The 27,900-nt window shown below is 43.7% G+C and overlaps 1 long non-coding RNA gene across 8 annotated transcripts in view; it reads left to right on the plus strand.

Annotated features, from left to right (window-relative positions):
- LOC112471005 overlaps positions 1-27,900 on the plus strand; it is a 64,206-nt gene that overhangs the window by 8,262 nt on the left and 28,044 nt on the right. For 2 of the 8 annotated variants that reach the window (XR_003043154.1, XR_003043156.1), the window contains exon 4: positions 1,111-1,646. The exons of 4 other annotated variants lie outside the window; for them this stretch is intronic. This is a non-coding gene — a long non-coding RNA (uncharacterized LOC112471005). Of the gene's footprint in view, positions 1-1,110; positions 1,647-4,136; positions 4,157-6,554; positions 6,558-20,792; positions 20,804-27,900 lie in introns of those variants that run through there. 2 more of the 8 variants (XR_003043160.1, XR_003043162.1) reach the window with 2 other exon arrangements.

The following is a 27,900-nucleotide window of genomic DNA, read 5'->3' on the forward strand; positions in this document are numbered from 1 at the left end:
ATTCTAGAACGCCTTTCGGCGAGCCTAGTTCCTTTTTTCTGTTGGGCTTATATCTAGGATTTATGGGGTCATAGAAGTTGTGTATTAAACTCAGGTTTTTGATTTTAAAAGTTGTCTGTTACTATAGTCTTCCATTCATTTATTTTCTTCATTAATGCTTCCAGGATGCATGTAAAGGTACGTTCTCCTGTCTTGCTTGACTCTGAGTTGCTGCACTAAGGTAGACTGGGCTGCATGCCTTATACACTCTCAGTTAAAGCCACATCCTCAGAAAGCCCTCATTCTGCACCTTCCCTCCGTTACCTTCCTTTCTCTTACCTTCCTACTGGCTCTCTCTGCTTCAGCAACATGAGCCTGCTGTTCCTTACACCGTGTGGCACAAACACCTTGGGCCTCAGCACAGGCTGTTCCTTCAGCCTGAGATGCTCCAGCCCCAGGTATCTGCGTGACCCCTTCACCCACCTCCTTTGGTCGTAGCCACGATGTCCCCTTTGTGACATCTTCCTCAAGCACCCTACTTGATGCTCTGACCTTCCTCTTCATCAGCCTATCTCCTTAGCTTGCGTTGGTTTCTCTCCATGACTTCATTGCCATTGATCATACCGTATGTTACCAGCTGTGTGCTGGCTGTACCTCAAGCCTCCTGCAGCCCCCACCAGGACATGGATTCTGTCTGTTTTATTTATGCTGGGTCTGAAGTACAAGCACACAGCCTGCCTAGGGTGGCCCCTCTATAAATATTTGTTAAGTGAATACTTGTCTGAAATACAGATATTATCAGCTCCAAGCATGGGCACCTTGTCAAACAGTAAATTGTATAAATGTCTAACCACTATGCTGTATACCTGAAACTAATATAAAATAATATTGAATGTCAAATGTAATTGAAAAAGAAAAAAAAGAAAATTAGAATAATTTCATCTGACATTCTCTAGGGATGGACATTAGATCTTGGTAATTGCCTCATTTTTTTGTAAATTAGTTGCCAACGGACCAGTTAATATGAAGGGCTACAATTCCTAGGAATGAATCTGACAGTTTCCTTTTCTTGGAAAATCAATACATTATTTATCTTTTGGCCCCTCCAACATTCTTCTTGATTTCTCAAAGGTCCTTCATGTGACTCTAAGATAACATCAATAAGATTCTGCCGGCCCCCCACCTTGACTGCAATCCTGTTTCTAAGCGAAGTTTTTGCATCATCAACCTTTCCTGTGCACCTGTCCAGGACAAGGCACCGTCCTGAGCCCTGAGGACACAAAGGCACAGAGGACATTTTCTCTGCTTCTGAAGTTTTCTCGGGCGTCAGTGTAGGGAGAGAGCTGCAGCTAAAGTGACAGTGGCCTGGTGAAGCTGTGGGTGGTGAGGGCACACGAGTGGGTGGGCAGTAAACATGGTGGGACAAGGTTCTGTCAGCATTGGCATAGGGAACCAGGTTTTCTTGCTATGGATTATGCACTCAACAAATATTTATTGAGCTTCTACTATGTGGCAGGCACTACACTGAACAATGGGGATACGGTCATGATGTGGACACACACAGATTGTGTCCTTATGGAGCTCACAGCCTAGTGAACAAACAAACAAGCAAACCCATATATTAAAAAAAAAAGTTTGTAAAGAAGGAAATAAACATGACGATGAGAGCCAGGGTGAGAGGTGAAGAATTATTTAAATGGGGAAGAATGTTGGAGAGAGCCTCTCCAAGGACCTCCGATGGACTGGCCAGGAGAATGAAGGAAGGTCATTCCAAGCTCTGGCAGAAGCGTCGGGGTGGGAAGGGTGTACTGTGTACAGAAACTGAGGGGAGACCACTGTGTTGGGTGGGAAAAGGGAGCGTGGCACTCAGTGTGGTGGGTGGGGTGAGGCAAGACGCAGACTATACAGGGCCTTGTAGGTGATGAGAGGACATTGGATTTCTGCTTAGAGTCATGAGAAGCATTTTGGGGAAATAGCATGGTTTTATTTCCATTTTGCAAAGATCCCTATGGCTACAATGTGGTGGACAGATTGGAGAAAGGCAGGGAGGTGGGTGGGATGGCTGCTGCAGTTGTTCTGGAAGAAAGGATGCCACCACCACCACCACCACAAACAATAACAAAACAACCCATCTCCAAGGAAGTGCCATAGTGTTTCGTTCATTGTGAATCACCAATGCCTAGAGCAGCACCCAGCATAATTATCTGCTATGTATAGATAATTAATAATAGTAGCTGCTAACATTAAAAAAAATGCTTATGTTCACATCTCATTTAATTTTCACAGTAACTTTATGATTTAGGGCAAGGGATTGGCAAACTATAGCCCATAGGCCTGAACCAGCCCACAGCTTATTTTGTAAGCCTATCAGCTAACAATAGTTTTTATGTTTTTCAAAAGTTGTAAACAAAACAAAGCAAAGAAGAATATAAGAGACCATCTGGCCCATAGGCCTAGAATATTTACTATCTGGCTCTTTGTAGACCTCTGATATAGAGTATTTGTCAGGATAGGCTAGATCGTGCTGTGTAACAAACAGCCTGTAATCTCAGTGATTTAGCCTAACGAAGGTTTATCTCTTGCTGACTCAGAGTCAGCTGTGGGCTGTGCAATCCTCCCAGGCATCTATCATCCAGACGATCAGCCATCCAAGCTATTCCGATCCTGTGGCTCTGATATCTTAACCTGAGGCCTCTTGGTTGTCATGGCAGAAGAAGAGAGAGGCTGAGAATCTCATTGGGGCCTTTCATTAACTCTTGTTTCCTGCACATATAAATCATTAATTAGAAGTCATCAGATGGCCCTGCCTAACTATGAGGGGCTGAGAACTGTAAAAGAGCACCTGGAATGAGATGAGAAAACTGAGCTTCAGAGAGGCTTACTCAAGTTTACACAGCAAGGAAAAGGCAGAACAAAGACACACACTAGGCAAGGAGGATTTCCAGAACCCATGATCTAGTGCATTCTATTACATTCTCCTTCCCTTACATGCTCCTTATCTTGGCCACAAACTCCATTAAACATCTCTTTGCTTTGGAGAGGCTCAGATAGAATGTGCCCATGGTTGCTGGCATATCTCCCAGAGACATCTTCTTAGCTCTGTGCCTCTCTCCCCCAGCCTCTTCCTCCTGGCTCTGGCCCCAATGGGGGTGGAAGGTGCCACAGCCTGAATAACTCCCAGCTCCATCGGCTCCCTGTAGTGATGAATGACACCCATCTATCGTGGGCTCTGCTGATAGCCCAGCTTATCCATCATGGCCTGGCACTCCCAGGTGATGTATTAGTGCCTGGGGAATGGATTGCTCAATAACTGGTCTGCTTGGGAAGGAAACCGAGCCAAAGAGTGGATTCAATCTAATTACCTGTTCACCCCGGTCCTCTGGCAGCCCCTCTTGGGCTCCCTGCAGAAATATGACTTGCAGTTCTTGAGCCACCAGGTCATTCCCAACTCATTGCTGATGAACAGGGCATTATTTTGAAGAAAAAAATCATGAAGGAGCTATTAGCAGATTTGCTTCATGGTGGAAAGTCAGGAAGGCCAGTGAGTTTTCTGAGGATGAGTGAAGGGTGAATCAGACAATATATGGGGGTGAGTAATATTTGAGATGGATCAGAGGTGCTGGGTCAGTGGACAAGTCAATGACCAAGACTGTACTCTGTAGTTATATAGACTTGGATTTGTGTTCTATTTCTGTCACTTACTGGCTGTGTGACCTTGAGTAAATCATTTAACCTCTCTGAGCTGCAGTTTCATTTTCTATACAATGAGATTAATGGTTTATAGGATTAACGGGTCTCTCTCTCTTTCTCTAGCCCCCTGCCCCCAAGTACCAAGCATAGTAAGTTTGGTATACAGTAAGTGAGGATGATGATGGTGATGATAATAATGATTATTATAACTAAATTATTATAATTAAAAATCAGTGAAATTGTTTCCCCTGCTTTCTGCCACTTCCTTCCTCCCTCCCTCCCTCCCTCCCTAACAGCCATTCCAGTGGGTACGAAGTGGTATCTCGTTGTTCTTTTGATGTACACTTCCTCTCCCTTTCTTCCTTTTCTTCTCCTTCTTTTTCTCTGCCTTCACCATCACCTTTACCTTTGTCTTTGCCTTTTTCTTCTCCTTCTTCGCCTTCTCCTCCTCCTCCATCTTCTTTTAGACGAGAGAGACTTGAGTCTATTGTGTATCTTGAGAGAATGGAGCCAGTGTTATAGGAGGAGCTGAAGATCTTGAAAGATGGGTGAACTGATGAAATATTGCCTTGGAGAAGTCACAGAAGACAGGAAGAATTCCAGGGACAGAAGTGAGGTTGGCCTCAACCAGGAGGAAGGGCAGGGAGGTAAAAGCCAGCCAGAAGAGCAATGCCTCTCACCAGAACTGCCTACCTGGTTCCTTCCTCAACCCACTGGCTTTTGCTATCTTTTCTCTCCTGTGCCTATTCCAAGCTGGCCTCACCATGTCTGCTTTGGGTCGCCTTGGTTTGACAACATGCTTGCATTCTATTTTCTGACACTTTCTGCCAGCTTCTTAGCTGTGTACCCTGCTTTGACTATGGTGCCCTGAAGCTTCAGTGAGAATTTCTGTCTCCACCAACCTGAGCTCTGCAAAGCTTCTGCTGGCTGAGCAGACCCTGGAAGGAGCAACTTGTGGGCATGTTCAATGGATGAGCCTGGAATTAGCCTCATTGCCTCAAGTGTGACATTATGGGCTAGTGACATAAACCCTATGTGATATACATCTTCTTTTTGTCTGCCCTGATCTTTTTTCTTTAGGGAACTACCTATTCTTTTGTCTGTAAGTGGTTGGATCTATAAGTACCTTGCTCAGCTAATGTGGCTTTTGGGGGCACTGATGCCACTCCCATCCAGAGGTGGCCATGTGTCCCAGGCCAGGCTGAATGAAGTCTTTGTAAGGACTTTTGCTGGCTGTATCATGAAAGAACATACTGACTTCTTTGGAATATAAGTCTAAAGGACATAATAGAGCTGGGGTTGCCATAGGCCACCTTACCCATAGGCCACCTTACCCCTAGGAGGGGGATGTCTATATCCAAGGACACAACCCAAAAGAGGTGGACAGAGAGACAGAGAGAGAGGGACAGAGCCAAGACAGGCATGGCTCTCCTGGCTACACTTGAATTCTGTTCTGTTCAGACCAGTTCCACATCTTATACTTCTCATCGAATGAGCCAATATATTCCTTTATTTGCTTTTACTATTTTGAATTGGGTTTCTGTCTCCCACAAGAGTTTAATGAATACATTCATAGCTCTGGGGGTGATAAATTCATGGTATATATACCACCAGTTTCTACCTTCTATTCATGATAGGCGTGTTCACTTAATCACAACACTCTCACCAAAACTAAACTTGACCTCGGAATCCTTCTCAGAATGGGCACGGAATTCTAGGCAGCCTTCCCAATCAATCGGATGAAGTCAGTTGAAAGGACACTTGTTATCTTCAGGGGAACATTGGATGACGTGGGTTTCTGCGTTAGTTTCCTGATCCAGTGGCTGGAGGCCCAGCACCTTAGCTTCATCAGCTCTGTTCTTATCAGCCCCTCTTTCCCCAGGAGCCAGGACCCAGGCCTTTCATTTCCACCTGCTGTCTGGATCCTGCTTCAAATACATCCAAGTCTTGTTGTTATGACCCTGATGCCTACTTTATGGGCCTAAAGCCACCTCTGCCCTCATGCTCCCACCCCGGACCTCCATTCCTCAAATGGTCGTAGACGCAGCCTCGCTATGCTTCTCTGTGCATGGGGAAGCCCCCTTGCCAACGAGTTAATCCCATCCTGAGTCTGTTCGGTCTTATTTTCTGCCCTTTCCCCAGACTATGCCAATGAATTTCTAACAATGGCCCCACTGGCCTCGCATAGCTTGGATTGTTCCCTCGAGTGTCCTATTGAAAGTTGACATAGTTCCCTTTCAATCTGTTCTTCCCTCTTCAACCAGGGTGGCCTTTCAAAATGTAAATGAGAGGATATTAATTACTGTCTGCTTATAACTGCACGGGCCTTCTATTGCACTTAGCTTAAGTTCCATAAATGCCAACTTCTTACCATGGCTTTCAAGTCCTTGCATGTCAGGTATCTGCCAGCCCCTTCAGCTTCAGGCTGGTCAATCAGCACCTCACTGTTTACACTGAAACCACCTGAGCTTCTACCAGCTGCTGGAATGGTCCCTGCTGCCACCTGGCCACAGGGCTTTTGCACATGATGTTTCTATCGCCCTCTTCCCTTCATCTCTTTAATTCCTACTCATCCTTCCGGTATCATTTCAGCTGCCACTTCCATGTGGAAGCCCTTATTAATCTTTCTGATTATGTTAATAATATATATATAGTACTTACTTTGTACCAAGAACTTTATAAGTACTTTATACATATTATTTCATTTAATCCTCACATCAACCTTGCGAGGTTGGTATTCTTATCCTATTTTACAGATGAGGAGCCTGAGGCATACATTACATCCCCATGTATCTCTGTTTTATACCACTTCACAGAGCTGGAATGTTATATTTATTACATTTGTTGAAAATGTATTTGTTTCCATACCCCACCTCAGTCCCCAGAAAGTGAGACCCACACAAGCAAGGGCTGCCTCTGTTTTTGTTTGCCACCTTATCTTCAGTGCCTAGCACAGGGCCTGACACAGAGTTAGTGCTTAGTAAATATTTTTATGAACCCTTTCGGCAGCTCTGACTCCTAGGGATCTTCTCTACCATTGACACTGGCCCCAGACCCCAATAGCAGTCCCTTTTTGCATGAAGATTTACAATGGGATGAGAGTATCTAAGGCAGAGAGCAGGGCTCTACTGCTTGACTTCTAGGCAGCTTTTCAGCTGGTGAGCATCAGGCCCTGTAGGAGGAGGAGGGCAGTGGGAACGTGGGGTGTTTGGGGGTTAAGGACAAGCCCAGCGGATGGAACAGGGTTGGGACCGACAATGAGCACAGCTGCTGGGGCGAAGCCAGGGTGCAGAGGCCAAGCCCTGTCGCTGATTTCCTGGATGGTTAGAGCTGAGCTCTAACAGCAGCCTTGGCAGCGACACTGATTGAACTCACTGCCTTGGAGCCCACAGCCTGGGTCAGGAAGTGGTGGGGGATCAGGAGCAAGTTGTGCACATAGTGGTGAGGCAAACGCGCTCTGTGTGTGTGCATGTTGTGGGTATGGGCTGGTATGTTTGCAGGTATGGCTGTGTGCACATGTGTGAGATAGCTGTGAATTTACGTACTTGTGTGTGCATTAGTTTGAGCCAAAGGAAAGTACCTACAGAAACAGCAATTTTGTAGGTTTCAGCAGAGTACACATAGGTGTGGGTGGCTATAAATCTGGTGAAGGGGTTGAATATACATAGATACTGCATGTGACATAGACTCAGTGTGGTGTTTAGGCCGTAAGTGCAAGCATGCATGATCTGTCTAGAGGTGGCTATGTATGTGTGTGCGTGTGTGTGCATGCATGCATAATGGTGGGGAGAGCTGGATGATTATGTCAGGCCTTGTCGGTTACGTGTAGATAACGACACATACTCTCTAATAACTGAGTGAGGAGACATCTATCTTCCAATATCCGAGTGACCCGAGGATCAAATGTATCCTGCAGAATACACTGGACATCGTTTACTTCACTGTCCCCTCCCCCAACTTGTAAACACAACAGACAAACTCCAGAGCCTCTCCAGGCACCAATTTTGACCAGGCATTGGACACCATATGCTGCCCCATCTCACAGAGCCCTGATACCTATCATTACAAGAACATCTCATCCCTTCTGTAGAAAGAACCCCAAGTAGTCAATATTATTTGCTTCTGGAAGATGAGGAGGAAACAGGCTTGCAGAAGTGAAGTAACCCCGAATGGCATAAACACGTATGGGCATAATGGAAAGGGTACAGTCTGTGGAGTCAATCCTGATTCTAGCCCTTTACTAGTTGTGTGGCTTTAGTAAAAATTACTTAACTCGATTTTGAACTGTAAATTTTACCTAGCACAATGCCTGAGACATCATAAGCCTCTCTGCTAGTAAGCTAGGTTTAAAATCAGTACTTTCTCTTATTTAAAAAATATCTATGAATGCCTACTGTGGGAGTTGTTTTGCTATTTGTCAATATGTCTGGTTTTCAGCCTCCTAGATGTATGGTAGGATTGTATTTCCTTATCCTCTTTGAATTCAGGGGTGGTCATATGACTTGTTTTGGCCAATGAGATGAAAGCCAAGTGCCTTGGACCACTACCAGGTGGGTAGAAGGTTTAAAAAGCTAAAGCATTAGGTGCTATATTTTCACAGAGCTGGAGTATTCCTCAGCCTGGGTCCTTGAGTGAGGATCACGTGGAGCAGAGGCCTCAGCTGACCTATGATAGATGTGAAATCAAACTTTGCTGTTTTAACTCAGAGATTTTGGGTTGATTGTTATCTAGCTCATCTTGCCTAATACACTTCATATACACTGAGATCTTTTACCAATTCAGTCTTTTTGTTCCCCTGAAATGTAAATATTTTATTTTGCAAATGACAAAACAGGCTTGAGGCCTGCAAAGCTTATTTTCAGTTAGAAAACAGAATAAGACTTGATTTTTAAAAAGTGACATTTGGGACCTTTGGTATAAGCATGATCCGGATATAGAAGAATGATGACCCAGTCTCAGAAATGTTTCTGGAGAGTAATGGGGTATTGTCCAAAGGAAGCAAACAGACTCCTGTGGAGAAGGATCTGCATAGTATTTTCTGACTTGATTCAGATAACAAAGGAAGTCTCAAGGTAGGTGAAGATGATAATGGGTATTTCAACTTGCCCATCCTTTGCTGGGAAATTCACTCAGCAAAACAGGTTACTTTTATTTTTACAATTACAGAAATTACAGATGGTCATTTGGTAAAATTTAGAGAATTTAGAAAAATAAAAGATTAAAAAATTAAAATTAGAATCTCACACAGTTGAGAATAAAGTGTATCCTGCAGAATAAATACACTGGACATTCTTTGTTGAAATCACGCAGTATGTAGCCTTTTCAGATTGGCTTTTTTCATTTAATAATACGCCTTTAAATTTCCTTCATGTGTTTTCATGACTTGATAGCTCATTTCTTTTTAGCACTGAATAGTATTCCACTGAATACCACAGTTTATTTATCCATCCACCCACAAGGACTTCTTGGTTGATTTCAAGTTTTGGCAATTACAAGTAAAGCTACTATGAATAACATGCAAGTTTTTGTACAGATATAAGTTTTCAGTTCCTTTGAGTAAATAACAAGGAGTCTGATTACAGAATCATATGGTAAAAGTATGTTTAGTTTTGTGAGAAACTACCAAACTGTCTTCCAAAGTGGCTGTGCCATTTTGCGTTTCTACCAGCAATGTATGAGAGTTTCTATTTGTTCACATCCTCACCAGCATTTGCCTAATTATAAATTCTTCGAAGTGGGATTGCTCAGTCAAAAAAAGTGTACTTTCAAGGGCTTTTGTTACATGTTGCCAAATTGCTTTCCAGAACTGCTGTATTAATTTGCCGTCCTAGCAGTAATGCCCAGGAATGTCCCTTTCCCGATTTCCACGTCAATACTGGGTATTGTCAATCTCTTAAATCTTTGCTAATTCTAACAGTGTAAAAATTCATTGTTTTAATTTACATTTCTTTGATTCCTAGGGAATTTGGACTTTATTTTTAAAGGTGCATTGTTAGTATATCTTAGGATCTCCAGAATGCAGAGGAAAGGACTTGTTCATTCATTAGACACATATATTTGCACCTACTATGTGCCAGGCCTATTTTTAGGGCTATCAGGGAACAAGATAGACACAGTATCTGTTCCAGAGCTCACAGACATCACTGTGTGTGTGTTTCACAGGCAGATGTGGCTGGTGCTGGAGACTTGAACACTAACTCTGAGGACATCAGGTGCCTGAAGCAATAGGGAAAGAAAAAAAATTGACTCAGTTATAATCAGTGCTGTATCAGGCCATAATGGAGTGTGAGGCAAAAGGAAAAATCAGCAATACTAATCTTGTCTTTATTCAAATTTTGATATTTTGTTCATTATGGGTGTTTTGCATGAATGGTGATTTTTAAAAATGCTGCATTATAATATTATTTATCTCGATCTGAGTTTTCTTGTCATATCTTTAGAGCTTCGCACCTGAGATGAGTGCCTCACTCATCTTGTTCTAATACTGGACATCCTGATGTATTCCTAATTTTTGAAATTTCAGTACACACACAGGCGAGATCCTGCAACCTCAACTTGGGGATATCCTGACTTACAAACAGATGCTGTTCTGACTACACAACTAGAAAGATTTCACGTCAGTATAATAACTATTATTTTGAGGAATTACTCTGTGCCAGCCCCTGTGTCAAGACAGAGGAATAGAAAGTAACAGCACTCTGTCATTGTTCTGGTGGTGAGATTCAAAGGCCTGAGTAATTAACATGCCCTATAATTGTCCATCAGCCATCCTCATTCCTAGAAGAACATGGCAGGTCGTTATGGCACCTTGTCCCCATTCTGGCTGCCATCTTTGCTGGATTGATTACCATGTTCTCAAAGGGCTTGGACAAATAAATATTAATAATGTTAATCTAAGCATAATTGTAATAAGTATAAGCTATTTAAGTGTTCCCTATATGCCAAGCATGACACTAGGCATTTGTAATAGTTAGGTCCAGCAAGGAAAACAGAACAGAAACTGCTCTAAATATTTAAAACAGAGAGAATTTAATTAGGGAGTTTATTACACGGGTAATAGAAAAGTTGAGAAGGTAAACAGGAAATGGTGAGGCAACCCAGAGTTTATGCAATAGAAGAAAACCACTACTACCCCCAGGACCGGAGAGACAAAGGGAGGAGATAGGTTTATCAGAGCCCAGGGCAGAAACTGGAACCTTCAATGGTCTGTTTTCATAGGAACTAAAACCATGGAGGAGATTCATCTCATGCTGGAGATGTTTCCTGAGAAGAAAAGAAGGAGGTGCTGGATAAATACCCAGATTTTGCTTTCCTCCTGCCTTCCAATCTCCCACCAGTGCCTCTGATTGGCCAAACCCTGCTGAAAACTATTTGACCTTGGAGCTGAGTCGGAAGTCAGCTCTCTTAAAGAAGAGTTACAGAGAGGAACCAAACTGATAGTAATCAAGTCCAAAACCAGCCCCTTACTGCACATAAACAACTTTAAAAATTCTCTTTACCATCCTGAAGTTAAGCACTTGATTCTATTTTAAATATGAGGTGCCAGAAACCCCAAGAAACTGTGATTCGTTTATTACAAGGATATTCAACAAGTAATTGGTGGAATTGAGGTGAGGCTTGCCAACATTATTATTATTATTATTATCATCATCATCATCATTTATTTATTTATTTATCTATCTATCTATTTATTTATTTATTTATTTTACTTCTCAATCCCTTCGCGACTTTCACCTAGCCCCCCAACCCCACTCCCATCTGGCAACCATCAGTTTGCCGACGTCATGTTTTTCCTGCACCCCAGTCTTCCTCTCTGCCTTGATTCTCACTGTCATCCAGGGCATCTTCAGTGCTCACGTGGGCCTCTCATCCAGTGCCCCTGCCTCACTGTTCCTTGGCCGCTTCATCTCTGATGATCTCCACTTACTCTTCTTCAGCTGCCAGGACCACCATATTGAATTCTACATGAATGATATTCCCAGAGTTATGCGATACGATGGCTCTGTCGAGAGCTGCCGAAGCCCATGGCCATCATCTGGATCTAGTCGTTATATCTGAATTCCTGGCCTCTGAAATGTCAGGTTCTAAAGTTCCTTCTCTGCTCCCTTTACTCTCCCTTTCCCTCACTTTCACTGACTTGTCTTTTTGATCTTACTCTGACCCCATTCATATTTATGTTCATATTCTTGTCATTCTAGCAGCTCTTCTTGGATCTACTCTCCTCCATGCCTAATCTAGGCCTAATGGTCATACACCACTCCCTGACCTTCATGCTACCCTCCCTGGCCAGTCCTACCTGACCGTTAGCATTCTTTGCTGGAGGAAACCACATAACTGTGGAGTTTGGATTCATTATACATTTATGAATTCCATTTCTGTTTAATGCCCCTGGAGGGTCACCTCTGCTCAACGTGAGGGGTCCCCTCTGTAGTTTGAGAATGTCCCTTTTCCCCATAGTAGTTACTCCTAACTTCATGATGGCCTCTTAAACCCTAAACTGCGCTTTTCTGGGAAAGATCTCAGTGCTTACATTCAGGTGACCTCAGTTGTGGACCAATGCCAGTGGAAGGTCTCAGGACCAGTTGGAAATGTAGGAGTGAGAGAACAGGGTAGAGCACAAAGATTTGGGGTGCCTTCACAGAGGTGATGATAAGGGCATGATCTACGGAGGAGAATCACCAGAGTCTCTGGTAGAGAGACTGAGAGAAGTTGGCCATTTTATTCTAGTGCATGTGGAATGTCTCTCCTTCTTGAGGTTTCCAATTTTCCAAGAATTCTGGGCTCACTGGCTTCAAAAGGGTTAACATAATTTCTCTCCATCCTGTGGCCTTGCCATTAATTACTCCAGTGGCTTCAGATACTATACAGAACCAGGTCCTTGTTGTTCCAGCTTCTGAGTGGGTTTATTGCCAACCATGCATTATAAAGAACTAATTGTGAGCCCCTTGCACCTGCTGATTCCCCTTGTGGCTGGGATTCAGGGAGGAGGAGGGATTATTAATGAGCTTGTTGCTCATTATAATAAAACAACGAGGAAGTTGGCAAAGGGGCTGGAGGTCCAGATGTGATGTCAGAGAAGGCTGGTTGGCATTTCTGGAAACATGACTTTACAGCCTTGTCATCTGCCTCCTTCCTTAGCTCATGCTGTGACATCTGGTGATAAAAGAGCTGTCATCCTGAGGGACACACACACTTGTGAGCTCATGCCCTGGGGGAGCCACCTGGATGGAGAAGCACTGAGTTAGTACATGATCCTGACTGGGTATACTAAGACCTCAGCCCCAGGTAGAGGAGACAGACATAGCTGGGCCCCAGGTTACCTGAGTTTAATAGATGCACTTGAGAGATAGAGTGGAAGTCAGTAGGAGACAAACTCCTGCACCTTGAAGGGTAATGTCCTGCTTCTGACACAAGTGCAGCGCTGGGACTAGGGTGAGGCAAGTTGGAATAGAGTTGCAGGATTTAAGGAGGCCTCACTCTCAGGCTTTGCAAATGCAGGAGTAGCATTAATAGTGGATGTCTCCTTAACTTTTGTGTTTTGTGTGCCTCACCCTAGTCTGGGCTTGCCTGCAGGTCAGTGGCTGTACTGGAAGGGCCAGATGGTGACTCCTCCTTGATATCCTCCCCGGGGGCCTGGGGAGATCAGTGGACATCTCTTCTTGGTCTCTGGTTCTCCCAGGGCTGAGAGGCTCTTCCGGAGGCCCACAGTTCAGTAGAAAAAGGACAACGATGACAGTTAATAGCAACTGGGCAGTGTCTGTGTGGAAGGAGAGAAGAGAAACCCCATAGTGTAGTGGTGACAAATGCTGGCTCTTGGATTATAATTTCTAGGTTCAGGCCCCAACTTCGCCATTTACCAGCAGAGTGATCTTAGGCAACATGCTTAATACCTTGGCATCTCGGTTTCTCATCTAGAAGTGGCCCTATTTCTGTTCTTTGACTATACGAATTTATTTGCACCTGGATCCCAGTAAATTAATATCTAGCTTACCTTTTGAGAGCAGATTAATGGGTTGATATAGTCCTGCAGGGAGGTCTTTATTGGAATGCCTAATGGCTCCATCTGAGCCTTGATCCTATTTAGTATTTTTGGATGAAGAAATAGATTTGCAGATAAAGATGAAAGAGAAAAAGTGTGAAGAGGGTAAAAGAAAGAATAAGTATCTCAAAAGATCTTGGTCAATGTATGGTACCAAGTCCTAAAAGATGAATCAGCAGAGGAATAATGGAGTGTCTGTCCTCTGCTGGGATGGCCCATGTACAGGGTAGGAGCACTCTGGCTTAGCACAGCAGGTCTATAAAGTCTGGGGGCTTTTTGTTGAGCTGAGTTCACATAAATTAGCAGGATGATGTGGTCCCCTCACCCTCACAAATTTACCCTCAGACAATGTTGGTAGAAACACAAGAGCTGAGATACAAGGCAGAGAATGAGAATTCATTGGAAAAGTGTCTGGATACCCAGAGGTATCCAGATGACACATAAGCCTCTTCCTTTCCCTCAAAAATCTTTGAGGAGTTTGGGAAGGATTTTTGGTTTTTCATTTTACGAAGGAAAGAGATCTGCAGAGATTAGAATCGTTGATCTATGGTAGACTGTAGGACTTGGAGATATCTAAGTGGCTGACTGACCACAGATGGAATAAGATGTCCTTGAAGATGGCAAGTTGCCATTCACTAAAAGTATTCAAGCTGGGGAAGGAGGCTGTAGAGCTGATATAAATGTTGAGTGGGTAGATGGACTAGTTGCATCATAATATAATCCCTTGAGTTCATGAGGTTTTTTGATTCTCCAATTTTCTGATGACCTCTGGGGGCACCTGGATCAGCAGAGGTGCTAGCCATGGAAATGCTGCTAGCTTAAGGCTCTCAGGGGGTTGATGAAGCTTTGAGCCCTCCCAGCTGGGCCTGAAGCACTGATTTAAGCCCCCAGGATAAAATGTACTATTTCCAAGTGGTCTGTAGGTTTGGCCACAGAAAAATAAATTGAGTGAAAACTGGATATTAGGTAACCCCAGTGGAGGGATGAGGGGTCAGCAGACTATCTTCTAACCTTGAGCCATCTTGGACTTTGGGAAGAGCTGGCTTAGGACTGGAGATGACCAGGTGTGGTCAGAACCTTTGTTTATCCCTCTGCCTCATTGTAGGTCAGCCACCTGTGGCTTTGTTAATCATTAGTCCATGGTGTGATGGGTATGACTATAAGGGTATAAGAGAAATTTACACTTAAGTTACCTAAACATTTATAGAACATCTATTATGTGCCGGGCACATTTCAGAAGTCAGAGATGTGGTGAAAAATCATACATTGTTCCTGGGCTCGTGGGCCTCACAGCTCAGTGATGGAAAGAACCGAAAATCAAACAGATGTTTATAGGTAAAGGACTTTGATAGATGGTGGTGCTGGGTATAAGAAAGCCCATTGTAACTATTCATCCCTGGGGCAGGGAGCATTAGGGGATGTCTTCTTAAAGTTGGGTCATACAGAAGCAGTGTTTTAGACAGCTAAGAGCACAGGGGAGGCCTTCCAGGTAGGGGACAGCACATGCAAGGGCCCAATCTTGCAGTGTCCTACTGCATTCTAAGAATGGTATGCTTTTCTGAGAGGAAGGAAGAGGGAGGTTCATGGTGAAGGATGAGACTCAGCAGATGTGGAACTGACTCTGAATGCCACGATGAAGCAGTTTTACTTTGCTCTGTAGGCATGAAGGAGCCACCTGGGGTCTTAAAAATAGAACAAGGCCGTGATCTTCTGAAGGTTACCTCTTGGGGTTCCAGGATTTGAGGATTGGATGGGGGAAGACAGAGAACAAAAGACCAGTCGGACCCAAGGTGCTTGCATGGGGCTTCTTCCTTTGACACTGTTAGGCTGTTCCCAGATTGATGATTCATAGAAAGAGATTTCCTTGCCACTGTTTCTTTTTTATCCCCTGGGGCCTCATTGGCCTGGGAGAGGTGCTCTGTGCCTGCTTAGTGATCATGTGTGGGTTTCCCCTGAGGGAACCTCAGGGTCTAGGTCGATAGCTGAGGACAGGTGAGAGAAATCACTATCTGTTGCATGTCAGGCACTTGACACAGTCACTTTCTTGCAGCTATGCTTCCTATGTGGAAAATGTAGCCCAGATTGTTGCATGTCAGGCACTTGACACAGTCATTTTCTTCACTCCTCACCGCAGCTCTGAGAGGTCGCAGCTATGCTTCCTATGTGGAAAATGTAGCCCAGAGAAGTGACAGAACTTGCTTAAGGCTTCACAGCTGGTCAGTGGCGGAGCTGAGATTCAAACCTGCACTGACTCTCGGCCAGTACTTTTCACTGTACACCAGGCTCCGAGTCTGCTTTCCTAAGGGGCTGCAGGCAGAGGTAGTCCGTGCAACTGAGCTGGCAGACTGCCTGTCTGAGGGCCTGGCCGACCCCTCGGTGAAGGCAGACAGAGCACATCAGCTCCCTGGCGGCCCCCCTGTCCTGTCTTCGGCCTGTCTCCTGTGCAGATTAATTGCTGCTCCCCCGGGACGTGATGTTTCCCTGTTCCGGCTCTTGTGGGAGGGGTGAGGAGCCGCGCAGCCATGCTGATCAGGAGCCTGAGCTGGCACAGCTGGCAGCTTGCACAGCATCCTCATCGGAAAACGATCCATCAGCAGGTAGCGGCACTGCCATCCAGGCCCAACTGCCGAGCTGGCACCTCAGGGCCTCCTCGGGTGTGACGGGCCTCCCAGCTCAGAGCCTCTGGGCTGGGCCTGTGTGTCTGACTCTTGAAAGGCTTTCAGGAGCCAGTGGGAGCCATGCTTGACTGAACCTTTCACTGTTGGGGGCAGGGGTCTTGGGGAAAACCCCAGGCTGGGTTATGGGCATCTCTTGAACAGAGCTTCTGTTTCCCCACTGTCAGTTTCAAGGAGGAGCAAGAATCTCCAAGACACAACCTTTCTCAGCATCCCCTAATAGTTGCAGAGTGTCCCCATGTATCCCAGCTGAGATGAGGCTGGAGGACCAGGCAGGGCTGAAGTGTGGCCCAGTGGACCAATGTGTGAATTTATTGGGAAGGGAAGGTATGAGGGAGCCTGGCTACATTCAAAGGGCTCTGGCTGTTCCTGCTCCAGGGGCCTATGACCCCTCCCCAAGATCTAGGTGCCTTTGACTGGAACTGCCTGGTTTAGAGCAGTGGTTATTAGAAGTGCCCACATGTCAGAATCACTTACGAGGCTTGTTAAAATGCAGACTGCTGGGCCCCACTCTCAGAATTTCTGATTAATTAAATCTGAGGTGGGGTTCAAGAATTTGCACTTAAAAAATGCATCCTGCTGTACATTATGTCCCCAAGACTTATCATTGGAAGTTTGTGCCTTTTGACCACCTTCACACATTTTGTTCAACTCCCGACCCCCACCTCTGGCAAACACTGTATCTATATAGTTACTTTTCTTTTGATTCTACATATAAGTAAGATCATACAGTATTTGTCTTTCTCTATGTGACTTAGTTCACTTAACATAATCCCCTCAAAGTCCTTCCATGTCGCAAATGATGGGATTTCCTTCTCTTTTTGAATGGCTGAATAATATTCCATTCTATACACCATATTTTCTTTTTTCATTCATCTGTTGATGGGCATTTAGGTTGCATCCAAATCTTGGCTATTGTAAATCACATGAACATGAGAGTACAGATATCTTTTAGAGATAGTGATATTTGCATTTCTAGCACATGCCCAGGTGATGTCAATGCTACTGGTCCAGGGTCCACCTGAGAACCACTGGTTTAGAGAAAGGCCAAACAATGCCTCCCTTAAAACCTCAAAGAATTTGCAGGAATCCACACTCTCCTGGTTTCTTAGCTCCCACTTAATTTTCTGATTGCCCCCCCAGTCTGCCTGGGCTGTCCTAGACCTGAAATCAGAGACAAAGCTTGGTCCCTTCTGGTGACTGACAGGAGCTCTTTAAGATGTGGCCAGCTGACTCTGTTGATGCTTGGGGGCAACTAGAGCAGGATTTCTACTAGAGCAATACAACTATCATTTCATTCAGATGCTTGTTGCTTTAATTGTCCGTTGGCCACAAGTTGTTTGAGAGGATAACCTGAGATGATATATACAAAAGATGTGGATTATGGAGGGTGCATAATCAAGGCTAGTTTTCCCCTGTCCATCTCAGGTTTGTCTGCAATTGATCCCTAGGGGAAGCTGTGCAGAGCAGAGAGTCTTGAGAATAACTCAGCAGCATTCTCTTCCTCTTGCAGCTCATCACTGGCTGAAGATAAAAGAGACTTTCTCTAACAGGTGCTTAACCCCACTTGCCTCCATAGGCAGGATTGTCTTCTCTTGGATTTTGTTCCTTTCACCTTTTACTAATGCCTGGAGCTGGCCTTGTGGTGGGTCTCAGCTTGTTGACCTTCGTAAAGACCATAGGCTGCTCACACCACTTTTTTTTAAAGGCAAAATCCTCAACTTTACCTTTCCCTCTCATTCTGCCTCCTGCAGGGTTTATCCCTCTGTCCAAAGCTGTCTACCAGCTGCTGGGTGTCCTGCAATGGCAAAGAGGTCCACGAACTTTCCAGGGTCCTGACAGGAAGGCAAAAGTCTCAGATACCTCCTGGGGCTCTAGCTCATTCCAGAATGGGTAGATTTAGTTGGAAGTCTCAGGTTGAGTCTCAATGATCTGGAATATCATAACTATCAGAGAATGTGCCACCCTCTACTTCCCACCTGTCACCCTCTGCAAGCCTTATTTCCAATACCACTCACAGGCACCTATTTGACTTTACCTTTTGTCCTTTTGAACTTCCAGGGGGAATTATTTACTTCTTTCCTTTGTCCCAGTAAGTGGGACTCTGCAATTAGGGAAATATTCCTGACTCCTTCCTGAGCAAACATAAGAAGGCGCTTCAGTAGAAGGGACGAGAATGCATTTTCTTCTAAACTATTCCTTGCATGAGATATACAACCCCAACTCCGTGTTGTATCTCATGCTTGCTCAGGGCATAAGCCAGGGCTGTAATAATAGCTAACTCTGCCCCTGCCCCTAAATCATTGCAACTTGCTGAAGTCATGAGTGTCTTGGGCAGCAGGGACCATTCTCTGATTCTGTATCCTGGTTTCTCTAAGGGTGGGGGTTGCCAGAGGCAGGGAAGCTGTAATGGAAAGGTCAGACAGCTGGTATAGACTGCTTCAGGTGGAGTCTTTTCTTCAACCCAGAAAGTATTTTTTATTTTAACAAGGATGATTTTGTTAAAAATAATGTAATTCTTATTTAAGACATGGGCGATTGAATTAATCACTTTTCCTTTCTGTAACCCCCTAAAAAAGAAAAATCAATCCACAAGGCATGGAGTAGAAGGAGGTCACATTCTGAGACTTGGAGTTAATCCCCTACAATTTGGACAGGAGATACAAGATTGGAGCTTTTGAATGTTGAACTCAATAAAAGCTTCAGCATGCCCCGTGCTTGCCCTTCCTGCAGCCTCAAGAGATGGTAGGCCCACCAACCTTTGCTGTGAACCTTGCCAGTTTCTCTTTGCACCAATGCATAATGTCAAAGGAGGGGCCCCCACCACGTCTCCTGCTGCTTGCTGCTAGGCACTCCTGATGACTTCAGCTCATTTCCGAGTCTGGAAACATTGTTGACAATGTGATTTCTGAAACGTGAAAGGCGTTATCTCGTTGTGCCATCTGCGGCATGTCTGTCTGAGTTGGGGCTTCCGCTGCCTCTCTGCCCCTCGCAGCAACTCTCGCTGCCCCGTCATCATCTCCCACAGCTAATTGCTCCAAACTGACAAGGAGTCTTTTTTCGTTTAGGGATACAGGGAAATGGAACTTTCTTGCTGATGTTTCCAAGTCAAGCATGGCTTTTGGAATTGTAATTTGATCTTTTGGTTGGGGAGAGGCTGAGGGACGTCTGGTTTCAGCACTGAGTCAGGGACAGCTCTGGGAAAGAAGGAACCAGAAGTAGTGGTGACTAGGATGGAAGACTCTCCTGTGAGTCTAAGTTACAGGGAGCCAGGCAGTAAATGAAATGAGCTGCCTTGGGAGGTGGTGAATTCTCTGTCACTAGAGGTGAGCAAATAGAGACAATTTTTAATAACCTGCTTGGAAAGCCCTCAATGGAGCCAAAGCTTTGAATGAGTGATTTCTTCTAGCTTAGAGTCTCTGGGAGCTGGTTAAATTCAGAAGAAATGTGAAGTAGAGTGGGATAGCCAAAGGGCCAGGGCTAATCTAATAGTTATTTATCGCTGTGTAACAAATAACCTCAGCGTTTCAATGGCTTGAAACAACAATAATAATCATTTATTTTCTCACATGGCTTTTTTTTTTGGTCGTTAATTCAGATAGGGTACAGCAGCGATACCTTGTCTATGCTCCAAGCTTGAGGCCTTGAAGACTAGGGGGATGGGATGGTCTGAAGGTTTGGCTAGAGATGAGGACCCACTTCTGAGAGGGTTCATTCACGAGGCTGCTAAGTTGGTGCTGGATGTTGGCAGGAGGCCTCAGTTCCTCACTACGTAGGTCTCTCCAGAGAGTGGTTTGAGACTTCATGGCACGATGGCTGGTCTTCCCCGAGTGAGCATTCTGAGGCAGAAGATGCAATGTCTTTTATGGTTTACCCTCGGAAGTTACACACTGTCACTTCTGTAGTGTTCTTTTGGTTACAGAGGCCAGCTTGATCCAGTATGAGAGGGGACTACACAAGGGTGTGAATACCAAGAGGCAAGAGTCCTCAGGGCTATCTTGGAGGCTGGCTATTACAGCTAGGTAATCAGATAGCAAAGCAAGGCAGCCAGCCTCTATTGGCAAAGGTAGCGAAGACAAGTTCTGAGTTTGATCATATTTTAGCAGTAGGAAGCTGACAGAGAGCATTAAGTCCAAGCAAACTCAGATTTTTATGAGACTCGTTTTCCTCTCTGCTCACTCTTCCATGTGGTCCCCTCCACGGCCATCTACCCCAGGTTTCTGCATTTTGCTTCCACCATTGACCATTCCTTAAGCTTCAGATTTATATTTCCAGCTCACTCAACCTGCTCTGGCCTTCCACCAGCTTCTCAAATACATCATGCTCTTTCATACTTCAGGGCCTCTGTACATGCTGTTCCCTCTGCTAGGAACACTGTCTCTAATCTGTCATCTTCATCCCATCACAAGTTGATTCACATTCATCCTTGAGATCTCAGTTCAAATGTCATTTTTCTTGAGCCGTCTTTTCTGACCCCTCCTGTGGCAGGTTGTATTGTCCAAATATGGCCACACTAATAGATATCTTTTAACCCATATGCTCTTCCTACAATGTGATATTGACATCACTCTCTCAAGTGGTGGCTTTGTGTTTTCTCATCTGGAACTTGGTTGGATCTTTGTCACTGTCTTGATCAATAGAATGTGGCAGAAGGGCTGCTAAAGTCATAAAAGGCAGCCTCTCTCCCTCCCTCCCTCCCTCTCGCTCTCTCTTCTGCCCTCACCCACTCTCCACTTGTCCATGGTACTCAGCCACCACTTTGTAAGGAAACCTGACTAGCCCATGCAGACAGACCACTTGCAAAGCCAACAATGCCAATCAAACCTGTGAGTGGATGAGGCTTCAGATGATTCCAGCTTCCTATTTTTGAGCCTTTCAGCAGGGGCACCAGACATCACGAAGCAAAGATAATTTGCTCCCACTGTGCTCCTTTGAAATTCCTGACTTACAGAAGTGATGAGAGATAATAAATGCCACTAAATTTGGGGGTTATTTGTGATGCGACCACAGTAACTGATATATCCTCAGACTCCATCAGGTTTCCTTGTAAAGTGCCAGCATAGCTTCTGATATTTTTCCTTCATAGCATTCGTCAAGAGTTTGTAATTCCATATTCACATATCCAATTCATTTCTATCTGCTCTTCTAGACTGAAATTTATTGAAGGCAAGCACTATACCTATTTTGCTCACCAACACTTGCCAGAGTCTGGCATAAAACACATATTCAATAAACGTGTTAAAGGAATAAATTAAGTCATCTTTCCCCCTTAATTCCCCACCAACACCTCAAGCTCTGCATATACAAGCTTAAGTCACCATCCTTACCTCTCAACCTGGTTGGCTTCTTGCATCTTGGCCAAGGCACCGTTGCCTTATGCAAACCACGAACTTGAACATCATCTTTGTCTTTTCCTATCTTCGGTCTCAGAAAGAAGTCCAGTCTTTTCATTCTACCTCTTCATACATTCTCATCCCACCCTCATTGCCTCACCTTGGCTCAGTCCCTCCTCCTTTCTTCCCTGCTTCACATCAATAGAATCCGGACCAGTTTGCTTCTCTCCGACACATCATCCAAACGGGCAGGTTGACATTTTTGCAATGCATGTCTCAGCATGCCATTCTTTGGATGAAAATTGTTCACTGGCTCCACATTGACTTTGCAATAAAGTTCAAAGTCCTCAGTAGTCTCCCAAAATCATTTGTAGAGACAGGTGGTGTATAAATTGAACATAACAAAGCTCTTTGCTGTGTCTTACAGTTCGTCAGTATTCTGTCCTGGGCTTACCCCATCTCCTTTATTTCTCAGTTTTGCCACCCCCCATAATGTCTGCTCTAAACACATCAAACTCTTTGGTTTATCCCAAATCATTTGTATTAATTTGGTTGCAAGTGGACAGAAAACTAACTTGAGTTAACTTAAGTTATAACAAGAGTTCATTGGCTCAGAGAATCTAAGGAACTGTTGCAGAAAGGGCAAGAACAAGAGTTCCTAAACCACTAGACCAAGGACTCAAGTACTACCTCCATCCCTCCATCTAGTACAGCACACCAGTCTCATCCTTTCTCGCTACGAAAGGGCTTGCTCTATGCTCGAACTATTGATGCATAACGAGTCACCTTAATCTTAGTGAAGTAAAAACAACAGTAATCATTTATTATTACCATCTCTCATGGTTCTGAGGGTTAATTTGACACAGCTAGTTGATTCATGCTCAGGTTCTTTCGTGTGGTGCAGTCCGAGGTTGGTTGAAGTTGAAGTCATCCTCCTTGCTCACCTGTCTAACACCTGGGCTGGGAGAGCTGAGGCTTCTATAACATTTCTATCACTCTGTGGTCTCTCCATGTGGTTTCTCTAGTATAGCAACCTCAAGGTATCCAGAATTTTTACATGACAGCTCAGGGCTCCAAAGCCCAGTGTCCCAAAAGAGATTGACAAAAGGTTTATGGTCTTTTCAAATGGAACCTCGAAGCCACTTCTGTTACAGTCTATGTATTAAGTTAGACAAAAAGACTCACTCAAGTTCAAGGAGAGGGGGGCACCAATCCACCTTCTGATGGCAGGAGCATCGTGCTTGAAAATCATCACATTTTTTCTGCTGGAAACCTGGTCTATGACAATTCTTATTTTCATCATCTGACAATTTCAGCCACCCTTTGATTTCAATTTAAAATCCTCAGGTGGGGATCCCTGGGACCATCTTGTGTCAGGTAACTCAAACCAGCGAACTTTGACTATGGAAATGGCATGTCCTAGAAACATGGTGGCTCCCTCATATGGATGTGTGTGGCAGCTCTCAGAATGGGAATAGTGCCGGGCAGACACCCCAATGAATGATTTGTACGTGGCCCCAAGGTCAGTATATAGTACCTCCACACATTTGCTCATGCTGTGACTTCTACCTGGAGCTCCTTTTCACGCTCCTTTCTATTCTGATCAATCTTCTTTGTCCTTCATCTCTCATCTCAGGAACTACCTCGTCCAGAAAGTCTTCTCTTCCTTGACCTACCAAGGCTGGGCTAGGTGTTTCTTCCTCTTACCCCCAAAGACATGTATGCTTACCTTCCTTCTAGTACTAATTATACTAACTTATCATTTCTTTCTTTCTTTTTATTTCTAAATGTCTCCTCTATCAAATTGTAGATTTCTTTAGGGTAAAACTTATACTCTTAGTTCAGGGTCTGGCACTTAGTAGGTGCTTGATAATTGCATGTGGAATGAGTGAATTAACTGGAGGACAGAGAAGGCTGCCCTCAAAATGAACCGCTGTGTCCCCTGGTGTGAGCAGATGGCCCAGCTGCTGAGTGCTGGGGCAGGAAGAGGCCAACTTCCCCCACAGCTGCTTAGGGGTGAAGCATCTGCAAGCTGTTTTGGGAGTCTTCAGCTGGCTTGACAGATGGAGGGGGTGCTGAAGGGCCCCAGGTTCATAAGCCCCACAGACCTTTTGAGCCTCACTGCTGCTGAGGGGTCATAGGGGGCAGTAAAAATATCTAGGAGAGGAGATGGTTCTGGGGAAAGCATGCATACATGCCAGGTGTTGAGCTTCATGCATATAAAATAACCAGTCCTGGGCTGGGTTTTCTAACATCTGCTTGTGTGAGGGCTTGGGGGTCAGAGACAGCACTGAGAGTGGGCTTGATTGTTTAAATCAAGCCAGGGACTTCGGGACCAGGCAGACAAAAGAGCAACTAGAGCTGCAGTTTATTGAGTCTTTACTATGTGTAGAGCACTGTGCTAAGCTCTGTGCTAACTGAGCTTAGTATACTAACTGCCTTTACCCCTATTTGGCAGAACTCCTATTATCTCAGAAGAGAGCAAAGTTCAGAGAGGTGAAGTAACTTGTCCAAAGCCTCACAGCTCATACGACATAGAACTGGGATTTGAATCTCTGTGTCTGACTCGAGGGGCTTTAGCTTACCCACTGTATTCTGAGTAGAAATGCCCAGGCTCCAAGTGGGGATGGTTAGAAGGATGTGACTTGTTCAAGTATGGACATATATTTCACTGCTAGCCCAGAAGAAAATTCTTAATGGAGGCTCATCAGGCTGTGGGTCTTATCTTGTTCAATATTTTTTACTCTTTTCAGAAGATTAGTAATAATTATGGTAATTCATATGTATTGAACACTGACTATATATCAGGCTTTATGAAGGAACCTTTACATAAATCATCTTTTGATAGTAGCAATAACCCAATTTTACAGGATAGGAAACTTGAGACCCAAAAAAGTTATTAACATCTTTCCCCAGATAATCTAGCAAGAAGTTGAAAATACAGAGTTCAAAAGGGAAGTCATAGCCATAGCTAGAGCTACTGATTAGGCATGTTATGCACAAAAGTAATAAAAGTTATAAAGTGTGATGAAAATGATAAAGAATGGATATAGTATGGAGAGAGGGAGAAGATGATATGGGCCTATTCTGTGGGATACGCCACATTCGAGGAACTGGAGAGGGAATGGATTCTGAGAAAATGACAGAGATCAAAGGGGAATCAGGGTTGTGGAGTATCATGGAAGACAAATGATGTGGTGATGGTCTTTAGATGTGAGCACTTGGCTAGGTTACAGTTATTTAACCAAACAGTAACCTAGGTGTTGGTGGAAAGGTATTTTGTGGATGTGATTAAACTCCATAATCAGTTGGCTTAAAGCAAGGGAGATCATCCTAGATAATCTGGATTGGACTAATTCAATCGGGTGAAAGTCTTTCAGACTTTCCTGAAGAAAAATAAGTTTGCTAGTGGGCAGCGGCTTCAGCCCAAAGTTCTAGTCTTTCTTTTCTGGTCACCTGCCCTGTGAGTTTTAGAGCTGCCTAGCCTCCTCCCACAATTATGTAACCAATTTCTTGCAATAGATTTCTTAATATATCTCTTTCTGATTGAAGCCTGACTGATGCAAATGTCAAGAAAAAAGTATGGTTAATGGTGTGTAATACCATATAGACCTTTTCTCAGTGATTCTCTGAGAGTGTCCCCAGAGCACTGGCTTCATTCAGTTCCTTCTTCAAGTAAATTTTGAGAATATTAGCTTCAACAAATTAACCAGTTTTCTTTAATAACATTTATTGAGTGGTAGCTATGCATCAGGCGCTTTACTTCATTGAATATATTTTTCCTTCCCCGATTCTTAATGTTTTTTTCTATTTTTGACTCATTGATTTGTAACTGCCTATTTTTTTTTTTTTAAATCTCCTGCTCTTGTTTTATGGATGTTATTTCAGATTACATTTCGTTGAAAATTTAACACATTTTTAATGCTTTTATTATTTCTATTTCCTCAGATATGAATTCTCACATTATTTATTTTATCTCTATCAAGATGTTGATTTTTCTAATTTGATGTGTAATTTTTTTTTATTTGCGTCTGCATCTTGATTGTGAGCACCTCTCCTGCTTTACCTTTACTCACCATGAGCCATAGTTGCCTCCACCTGGCCTCGACGGTTCACGACTCAGAAACTGGTCTTATGTTAGCAGCTAAGAGCTCTCACTCCCTGAAGATAGAACATCTTCAGCCCCTGAGTTAGAGAAACATACGGCAGGTTCTTAGATACTCATGTGTTCTTTCTCCTTCCACCATGGGTCCACAGCTCAGGCGGGGCTAAAATTCTTGAGTAAATGATGGAAAATTTCAACCTCTGTTTGCAGGACAGGTTGAAGCATAGTCACAGCCCTTGATCTCACTTAGGAGACTGTCTCTTTCTTTTGTCGTGTGTGAAGAATGTTCACTTCCCATTTTTTCTGTGGCAATTGAGATCTCATCCTTACTACTTGATTCTACCTCTAGTGCCTGGTGAAACTTTAGCCTCAGCCTCCACTCAGAACTGTGGAATTTCATTCCATTATTCCTTATCCAGAGATTTGAATATTATTTCTGAGCATATATTTATATGTATATAAATATATATACACACACACATATACATATACATACACACACATATGTATACATATATACATATACATACATACATATATATGTACACACACACGTATATATGTATGTATATATATGTATGTGTATGTGTATATATATAGCATATATACATATATATGAAGCGTAGGTCATTCTGTGACCTGGGCAGCAGTCTGTTAGTACTTCATTTGCATTATTTCATTTAATTTTCCCCATAACCACATGGAAGTATTTTTATTATCTTCACTATTCAAATGAGAAAACTGAGAGTTTTCTCAATAGACAAAGTGACCTGTCCAAAGTCATTCACCTAGTAAGCAGTAGTAGATCCAAGATTCAAATCCAGGCAATATGACCCCAGAGCTCATGCCATATACAACAAGACTACTCAGAGCCTTTTATATGCTGATAGGAATTATAAATCTCCAAGAGCAGTTGTGCAGAATTTCCCAAATTCATTTTTATCATATTCCTAATAAGTTTTTTAATAACTACGGCTCAGAAGACATACTTTGGGAAATGTTCTTGCAGGAAGTGAGCAGAATGAAAATCAAGGGGAAGCCATTGAAGTGGGCTAAGTCATAGTCAGCTCTTGATAGGTAAGGCTGTGGTAATAAACAACCCCTCAAATATTAGTACTTTATCAAATAACCAAAATTTCTTTCTTTCTTATTTTTTACATCTGAGCAGCTACAGTTTGGCTGCAGCTCTGCTCGGTATAACTTTCATTTTGGGACTCATGTAGAAGGAGTCATTCCAATCTACGATATGCTATTCTCATGACAGAGAGAAGTTCAAGAGATCAGGTAGAAACTTGCAACATGTCTTTACTTCTGCATGCACATTGCATACGGCACATCTGCCTACGCATGTTAGATGGCCAAGGCCAAAGTCAAAGAGATGGAAATGTATACTCTCTCTACAGGTAATGAAGGAGTAAATAATTCCAACAATAATACAATCTACCACAGACAATGAAGCCACTGAGCACCCTCAAACAGTCATTTTTCAGTAGCTAAGGGGAGAGAAGCTGGAAACTGTACTGTGAAGATTTTAGGGAAAGCATGGGAAGTGTGAAAGTGGGAGACAATAGAAGACATGTGAGCTGATGATTTTTCTGGTTTCATATGGCCCCATGAGTTAGTAACAGAGTCCTCCCAGCTGAGGGCATAATGATGGAGGCACCAAGTAATATGTGGAGGTACCTGGATATCCTCTCTGATATCAGCCTCCCCTGTCCCCAAGTTAGAAATCTGTTGCTGGATTGCTCATTCCTATATGCCTTACACATTCCAAGAGCTCTCTCTGCAAACTTTTTTGAATCTATTTATATATCTTCATTTACTTTCCTTCCCCCTTTCGATTGCTCCCTAATCAGCAGCTGATGATGCCCACCCTATAACCTGAATGTGATGTCATCTTTGGTATCGTTCAAGAAATAGCACTTAACAGTTGTTAAATAGGGGAGTTCATTTTTAGAACGCTGCCTGTTTATCTTCTCTTTCTTTACAAAGGTGATTAAGATTTATTTTTACTTGGATGAAAACAGGCTTCATTGATTTCTGCCCTATAGAGAGCTGGGAGGACACTTGCATTAGACA

This window comes from Pteropus alecto, unplaced genomic scaffold, assembly GCF_000325575.1.
Source record: "Pteropus alecto unplaced genomic scaffold, ASM32557v1 scaffold45, whole genome shotgun sequence".
Lineage (NCBI taxonomy): Eukaryota > Metazoa > Chordata > Mammalia > Chiroptera > Pteropodidae > Pteropus > Pteropus alecto.